Source organism: Callospermophilus lateralis, chromosome 6 (genome assembly GCF_048772815.1).
Source record: "Callospermophilus lateralis isolate mCalLat2 chromosome 6, mCalLat2.hap1, whole genome shotgun sequence".
Lineage (NCBI taxonomy): Eukaryota > Metazoa > Chordata > Mammalia > Rodentia > Sciuridae > Callospermophilus > Callospermophilus lateralis.
Window position 1 is genome coordinate 68,547,768 of NC_135310.1, and position 7,639 is coordinate 68,555,406.

Genomic DNA, 7,639 nt, shown 5'->3' on the forward strand with positions numbered 1-7,639 from the left:
TTCTATAATTTTTTCCTTTATTGACTTCTGTGTACTCAAGATCATATAGCTTGTCTTCAGTGCCTAAAATTCTGTCTTCAAGGGCTGAGGTTCTCTTTTTACGCAATCTAATCTTTTAGTGATGATGCCTTCAAGTAAGTATTAAATTTCGTTGACTGTGTCTTTAATATCTAGGAATTCTGCTTGGTTTATTTTCACTATTTCTGTTTATTAAAGTGGTATTTCTTCTATAATTGCTCTCTTGATGATTTCCTTAGACTTTCTTTTATTTGTTAAACATTTTCATAATCAAGTTTTTTCCCCCTGTATTTTCATCTACCTCACTATGTTCGTTGGGGGGTTGCACATTTTGTGGGAGATTTGTTTATGTTTTTTCTCATGCTTTCAGAGGTCTTGGTCTTACACATCAATTGAGTTGGATTCCTATATATCTGTGTGTGTGTGTGTGTGTGTGTGTGCGCGCGCGCGCGTCTGTCTTTTTTGTGTGTGCAATAACCTTATTTGTTTGGGCCTTCTCTTTGTTTTTGATGTCTGTGTAGATGTCAAGTGTTAAGACCTGAGTTTTCTCACTGATTGTTCTTTGTAGGGTTCTTGTTGTTGGATTGGGCCTTTTATCTCCTCACTTTTTTTTTTTTTTTAACTAGAATAATGTCAGGGAAGGTTTAGTTCCACAGCAGAGTCTCTAGCCTATTCACTTTTAACGTCTTTGTAGTTTCCTCGCACCTCACAGAAAAGGGTGGAACAGACAATAGTAACAACTGTTGCAAACAACAAATGATATACAGAGTTAAAATAAATACTATCCTATGATGTCTTCTACATCAGTTGCCACCAAAAAAGAGGAATGGTGTGTTCAGTATTTGTCAACAGTAAAAACAGTAACTATGAACTACATCAGGCTTTAATGCAAACAGCAGATATCAGCTAAATCATCCACAGCAGTAATGATTTTATTAGCATTAATGGTAGGGACAAGAGTTATATAAACCAATTAGTTCTGAAAAATTGTAAAAATGCAGTAAATTAGGGGAAAAGAAATTGTGATAGGGAGTTAGAAAAGACTTTACTATTTCAGAAAGTGAACAGAGAGAATTTGAAAGAGATTTAGCAGGTGATGTTTAAACTGAAGGAGGGGAAAAATTGAGGAGGCAATGTACTGGTAGAGAGGGAGAGAGAATAGTAGAATTTGTCCATGGGCAGCAGAAAATAAGAGAGAGATAAATAAGATAAATAAACAACAGAAAATAATATAAAACCAAACCAAGATATGCAATCCCCCAAATCTAAACTCTGACAAGATAATGCTTACATTTTAAAAACTCTAGAAATGTAAGAAAAATAGACAAATTTGTATATGTGTATATGTCACTGAACCAACCAATCAAGACTGCCAGAATTCACAGGTTGCACATGCGTACCCACACACATACATACATACATACAGAAGAAATACAAAATAAAATAATAAAATAAAATAATAATTTTTTTAAAAAAATTTCAAAATCTTAGTGAAGACTAAAGGAAACTTCTTCATTGAGGTGGTCAAAATAGTTCACCAGTCTGGGTAGTCATAATCTACATCCAATAGTCTTTCTTCTCAGTTCTTCTTGAGTTAAGTACTAACAGAGATAGTAAGGGGTGGGGGTTGTTAATCCCTTCCTGTATTTGTGTTGCTCTCTGAGTTGCCAAGTGGAGCATCCCAAGATTGAGATTGTTTGATATAAGACTCAGCTTCTCTTATCACCAATATGAGGTGGGGTGGATTAGGACATTCTGTCATTTGGCGTTTTGTCCTTTAGAATTAGATCAGCACTCCCAGGTTATGGCTTCTCCAGTGTTCTGTGAGGGGAGTAGGTGGGGTTGAGGTCTTACCAGGCCTTAGGGGCTTTGAATACCTTCTTTGGAGAGACTGGATTGACCCACCACTAGTGTTTGATAGTAACCAATCTCTGATGCAGGTCTGGTTCTCTCAGAAACTTCCCAAGAAATCCAATCATAGGGTAGAAGGGCTGATCCTTCACTCACTGCTTTCAATAAGCAGAGCCTTCCCAGGGTTAGTCTTAGAGTACATTCACCCCTGCTCATTCAGGCTCCATGACCACTTTAGCCGATTATATGAGCTCTCAGACACAAAAGAGAAGCAATTTGGCTCCCCTTTACCCTTCCAACCAGATTTCCCCCTGGGTACAGCCTACTAAATGTCTGTTCACTCATGTTCAATCATGCTCAGCCTAGCTCATTTGATAGGCACCTGCCATGTGCTTTATTCTCCCCTCATTTTTGAGGTCCATAGTTGCCACAGCAGTGTACTCATCCCAATATGGCTTCTGCCTCAGTTCTTCAGAGTGTGCTTTTCAAGTACCTGTGTACTGTGCAGGTTCTGGAACAGTTAAAATTAGGCAGCATTTTGATCTCAGGTTTCTCCCTACCAAGACTGTGATCCACCTCCCTCTGTCTGCAGTGAATATCTGCCCATGGAAACCCATAGGGCTGCCAAGGTGGCTGTAATGATTTCTTTCTTCTTTGTTTATTGCAGCCAAATTTCTGAGTCCCAAAACTGCTTTGAGTGTCCAATATTAAATTTTAGTAAAATCTCTCTTTCACCCTCCTTGCTGAGAAGCTCTACACTCACTGCTTTGGTTCCATACTTTGGCACAGCTTGGATTGCAGCTTTCTTTTACTCTGCTATCTTCAGTCTCCTCACATCGTAATATTTTTCTTCCCTTGATTTGGGTAAAAGTGTTCTAGGAATTGAAATACCAAACAGAGAAATGAGAAATAAATTAGTTGATGTGTTAGTCAGCTTTCTGTTGCTGTGATTAAAATACCTGACAAGAAAAACTTAAAGAAGGAAAGATTTATTTTGATGCCTGTTTCCCAAGGTTGTAATCCATAATCATCCCTATTTTAGGAGCAACATGGTGGAAGGGCATGGAGGAGGAAACTGCTCAGCTCATGGCAGCCTGGAGACAGGGAAAGAGAGAGAGAGAGAGGAAAGGACCAGGGACATATTCCCCAAGAATATGCCCCTAGTCACCTACTTCTTCCAGCTATGTCCTGCCTACCAAGAGTTACTACCTAGTACTCAATTTGGCTATCTATGGATTAATCCATTTGCTGGATTATTGATGTTGGAATCTGAATGATTGTCCAAAGGTCCTACCTCTGAACCTTGATGCATTGGCAATCATACTTTCAGCACATGAACTTTTAGGGGGACATTCCAGATCCCAATCATAAAGATTGGATATTTTGAAAATAAAGAAAGTGTTAATTCTCTTTATGCTTTCTTGGTGATCTTTATACTGGGACAAAATGGACTGCCATGTCAGTATGACTAGTGTTTCTTCTTTTACTAGAGAAATATTTCATTTCCTGGTTAAAACTAGAAGGAAAGCATATTTTTCCATGTAACAGAAACATGAAAATTATGATTTTTTTCATAGCAAAATTCATCATTCTAAACTACATGTAGAACAAAGTATATATTTTTATTTTGTTTCATGTTTAATAGTGTATAAAATATAAAAGCATTTGGAGAGATGTTTACAAATCATTATAATTGGAATCATTCAAGTTTAATAATTTAGAACTCTTATGAAAGCAAGATAGTGTAGCATCATAATCACATACTGTTTAAGTATTTAAGTTGCTATATTGTCAAATAATATTTATAGTAATAGGAGAATAAATGACTTAATTCATTTATCCACTTCCCTCTTCACATCCACATCCACAATTTTACAATGTTCTTTATATTCACTACCAGAATGGAGACCACAACCAAGATTCACAGAAATTAAGTTACCTTTTCATGGTGGTGGAATAATAAGAGGTAGATCAAGAACCAAACCCAGTTTTTTTTCCCCATTGAATAACAATAACAATAGTAGATAGCATTTTACTGATCACATATGTGGTTCCAGGCACTGTTCCAAACCATTTATATTTTCAGCCTGTTTGATTTTCACAGCTACTTAATAGAATGTGGTTCACTTTGTGAAGTGAAACTCTCAGAAGTAAAATAACTTGCCAGTGGTCACCCAGTAATTGAATTAATATACGATTTGATTGTTGGACTACAGCATGTTTGTCAGTTTTCATAGTTTCACTATACTGCAAAATTTCTGTTTCTATTAGAGACAACTTTTACTCATGTCTGTTACTAGCTATTGTATTTACTATTATTTCCAATGTAGGAAATGCATAAGCTCACAAGGCACAGGGTGAAGTTGTGCAATACAGATTTATTCTCTGAAATAAAGATTTTAATTTTTCATTACTATATGAAATCAACAATAGAGTCATTGAAGTTTAGACTTTTAATTAAAAGTAAATGTCTAGAATCTCACTCCAGTCAGAATGGTAGCTATTATGAAGACAAAATAAGTGTTGGCGAGGAGCAGGGGGGAAATGTACACTCATACATTGCTGGTGAGACTGCAAATTGGTGCAGCCAATATGGAAAACAGTATGAAGATTCCTTGGAAAGCTGGGAATGAAACCACCATTTGGCCTAACTATCACTCTCTATACCAAAAGGATTAAAAACAGCATACTACAGGGACACAGCCACATCAATGTGTAGAGCAGCAAATTCACAATCACTAAACTGTGGAGCCAATCTAGATGCACTTCAGTGGATGAATGAATAAAAAAAAAGATGCATATATACACAATGGAATTTTATTCAGCAATAAAACAAAATAAAAATATGGCATTTGCAGGTCAATGGATGGCCCTGGGGAAGATAATGCTAAATGAATTTAGCCAATCCCCAAAAAAACAAATGCTGAATGTTTTCCATAAGGAGGCTGACTCATAGTGGGGTAGGGAGGGGGAGCATGGGAGAAATAGATGAATTCTAGATAGGGCAGAGAGGTGGGAGGAAAAGGGATGGGGCAGGGGATTAGCAAGGATGGTGGAATGTGATAGACATCATTATCCAAAGTATATGTATGTAGACACAAATTGGTGTCAACATACTTTATATACAGAGACATGAAAAATTGTGCTGTATAGGTGTAATAAGAAGTTTAATGCATTCAGCTGTCATTTATTTAAAATCAATTAAAATATAATAAGTTACAAATCTACCTCCTACCATAAAATAAGAGGCATATTTTTTCCTTTGGTAAATGTGATTAACAAACAAATGGCTACCACATTTATTTAAAGTTAACTTAAAATAAATTTTATTTTAAAGGAATGCAAAATAAAAATGGCGTTGTTCTATCTCTTAAAAAAAAAGTAAATGTCTAACTTTTTTAAAATCAGAATCTAACATTCCTGAAAGTCATAAAATAATGTAGAACATTTTGCTCATATTTTGCTCACACTGCTACAAATGATCTTATATATAATAGTAAATAAAAATTTCCTTGGGGCATTTTGCAGTGATTCAGAGTAAAAGTTGTATTCTACGTTTTTCTTCTGAATAATGTATTTTCTCACATCAACCAGACTACCCTGAGTGTGTGATTTTGTAGTTCTATATACATGTAAAAACACAAAAATTAAATATCTTATACTTCTATCATTTTGTTTTTTATGGAGATGTTCTTTCCCGTTAGATGCCATGTAGAACTAACCAAACTTTATAACTAATTATATAGCAAGAGTTAACAACTAAAGTGTTAGTAAAATGTTAATAAAATCATATAAAATTCTTATATTGCTATAACAAAACACAATGATATAGTAATCTTGACTTTCCTTTGTAGTAGGAAGAGAAGAAAGTATGATCCAACATTAAACATTTATTTAACAATATTCTTTTTTGTTTTTATGTCTTTTTATATTTATACTTTAAAACAAATTAAATCCACTCCATTTGAATAGATGAAAATTTGACATTAATAGATTTTTGCAGATGCCTATTATTCATCTTATTCTTTTCTTTTTTTTAAATTTTACACATAAGCAGAAGCTGAAAACAGGTGCATATATAAAACAAAGAAAAATATTTCACAATGAAAAACACTAAAAATTTTTGTGTGAAACACTTGAAAATAATGTTAATAAAAAAATCAAGCTATTTTTTGAGTATTACTGTATACCGTCTCTTTAATAACAATTTACTATAATCAACTTTTAGCTATTTTAAAACAGTTACTATTTTAACATAATTTCAATACTAATGATGTCAGTATATGATTATGAGACACTTTTAAGAATTATGTTCTGTCTTCATTAAAGGATCTACTTTGGCCAATAGTTAATAACTTAAAAATAGGAAATGTTTTAAAAAAACAATATTTCAAAACAATATTTTAAAAAGTTTTAAAAACAATATTTTTAAAAGGCTTTTATTGTGTCACTTGTTTATTAAGAGTTTTATAAAAGAAAAATACATTGAATGATCTCACAATCAGGCATTTTTCAAACTATTATTACTTCAAACAGAGAGAAAGATGAAAAAAAAAACAACAACCTAGAATCATGTACAAAAATAAAATATGCACTAGAAAGATAATACAGGCTACTTCTTAACAGTTGTCAGAAAAGGCCTTGCCAAGGACACCACATTTAAGCTAAGAACTACAAGAGGATAGGTACCTGTCATACTAGGATGTGAGCTGTGAGATGTGTGTGCCAAGTAGATTAACTAATGCAAAAAGAATAAAGAGTATCCTGGCACCTGAACCCCTACTCAATCCACTAGTGCTCAAGGAATGCATGGATCAATAAATGGTAATTAGATGTCTATTCTATGCAAGTCATTTTATGAGATGCAAAATAGAATGACACAGTCCCTACACTGCAGGAAATTATCCTCTACTTGGGGAGAAATGATATTGGTCAACAGAAAATTCAATTAATGAAATGAGTAAATTCAAAACCATTATACTTATTATCCACTTCACAGTAATAGCAGAAATAAATGTGCTGATCACCTACAATGTTCAGATGCACTTCTTAGTGCTTATAAGCACAGATTGTGTCACCTAATCTTAACAATGTTCTATGAGGCACATGTCATGATACTTATTTTATAAATTGGGAAATGGGTACAGAGAAACCAAAATCTGTGTATTTGTTTGCTAGGGCTGTGTATTTGTTTGCTAGGATGCACCACTGACAATATAATTATTAAGTGTAAAAGAAATTCAGTGGACAAAGCTTTGATCAGGGGTTGCAGTTTACGAAGGTTTCTGAAAGGAGAAAATTGGGGGAAAGAGAGAAGAGGGGAGAATTAGAGATGTATTGTAATTGAAGGAGTAGCAGTGGGAGAACAGATACTCTGGGTGATTTCAGGTAGAGAAGAAGGATCATGGAGAATGGTATCTCTGAACGATATTGATGGTCATTTTTGCCATTTATTTTTTGAGATTCTGTGGGAGGGTTAAGAAATGATTACAGTGGATTAAAGGTGGGATGGTAAGGATAGGAACTAGTGTGGAGCTATTAGCTCTGGAAATCAGGTAGGAAATGTAAGGGGAGTTCTGCAATAGATAATTAATAAACTCTCAAAGATTATTAGACATTGAGACTGTGGTGGCTCTAGTTGTGGAGGATCCCGTTTCTTAAGGATTGGCCACAGGATGGAGCTCTCCATTAACTAGCTTAGAAGGTAGCCATGGCCTTTAATGAGAGAAGTTAGACATAAAATGCAGGAAAGAATTCCACTCAGGCCTAT